The following is a 1,550-nucleotide window of genomic DNA, read 5'->3' on the forward strand; positions in this document are numbered from 1 at the left end:
CAAGTTTGGTTGATCACTAATACTTATAATTATATTGTTGTTTTTAACTTGGTTAGTTACAAGTTTGGTTGATCACTAATACTTATAATTATATTGTTGTTTTTAACTTGGTTATTTACAAGTTTGGTTGATCACTAATACTTATAATTACATTATCTTATTTATCTTGGTTGTTTAAAAGTGTAATTAGTTATTTTCTCAGAGCTACGTTTTATTTTGAACATGAACAATCACAGCTGATTTCAACAATTACCTAAAAAAATAGTTTACAAAAGTGGAAGTTATAACTGAAATCCTTGTATTTTCTTTGAATTATATTTTTATCAATGGTTTTCTTCACTAAACTTAAAGAGATAAGTCAATATTGTTACGTCAGTGTTTGTTTGTTAATTTTCCGTATACATTCTTTCCGAGAAACATCTGCGATACAAGTCCTTTCTTAAGTAAAACTAGTTTATTCTTTCTGAATTCAACTTTGCAATACACTTAATTTCCACAGTCACTTTAACTTAAACACACGCTATAATTCACAACGATTCACGCACTTTACTTACGGTCACTACCGCTCACTTAACTCGAGTATCTGTCTCTATATCTCCCTGTCTGCTATTAATTTCTCCGCTTTATTTGCCGATCTTATATATAAAAAAAGCGCACATCTAGATTACACTCGCCTCTTCATGAATCTTCTAGATACTCATCACGTGTTACCAGAGTCACGTGACTTCCGCTTTTGTAACAATATCTTTGTTCTGTTTCTTCCCTCAGCCGCCCTACTCCAGAGGACTCGAGAACAGAGATAGAAGAAACGCCCAGTCTCATGACATCGGCCATCTGTACAGTTGTTCAGGTAAGTACAACTGAAAATATGCTGTGTCAAAGTTAAGCCTATTCTACTAAAACGTTATAATCATACATTACAAAATTCGTGAATTTTAAAGAGTTTCTCTCAAACGACTAGAGATGGCGCTCTATTAACGTCTTTCACCAAGCGTCGTGATGGATGTAAAGCAACTCCTCATGACCCTTGATTTTTGACCCCGATAGTAACTCTTAACCAGGAATTATTGTTCTAATAGTTCTGAGCCATGACAAAAAATTCTGGTATTTGGAAAAACAAACATGATCTTTAATATGATAAATAACTGCAATGCAAATTATTAATAACCTATGGGATGGCCTATTCAAGTAACCATAAACCTATATCACAGGTAACTATGGTTACGATGAGAGCTACAATATATGGTATTGATAGCTAGGACAACTACAGGTTTATGGTTACGATGAGTGCTACAATATATGGTATTGATAGCTAGGACAACGATTACCTGTGGTATAGGTTTGGTTACGATGAGGCTACAATATATGGTATTGATAGCTAGGACAACGGTTACCTGTGGGGTTACCTGTGGTACAGGTTTATGGTTACGATGAGTGCTACAATATATGGTATTGATAGCTAGGACAACGGTTACCTGTGGTATAGGTCTATATGGTTACGATGAGAGCTACAATATATGGTATTGATAGCTAGGACAACAAAACCTATA

General features: G+C 34.4%; 1 long non-coding RNA gene across 1 annotated transcript in view; it reads left to right on the plus strand.

Annotated features, from left to right (window-relative positions):
* Window positions 1–695: 695 nt before the first annotated feature.
* Window positions 696–1,550, plus strand: part of LOC111084105 — a 6,006-nt gene continuing 5,151 nt past the window's right edge. The window contains exon 1 of the long non-coding RNA XR_002609393.1: window positions 696–850. This is a non-coding gene — a long non-coding RNA (uncharacterized LOC111084105). The remainder of the gene's footprint in view (window positions 851–1,550) is intronic.

This window comes from Limulus polyphemus, unplaced genomic scaffold (genome assembly GCF_000517525.1).
Source record: "Limulus polyphemus unplaced genomic scaffold, Limulus_polyphemus-2.1.2 Scaffold13632, whole genome shotgun sequence".
NCBI classification, from domain to species: domain Eukaryota; kingdom Metazoa; phylum Arthropoda; class Merostomata; order Xiphosura; family Limulidae; genus Limulus; species Limulus polyphemus.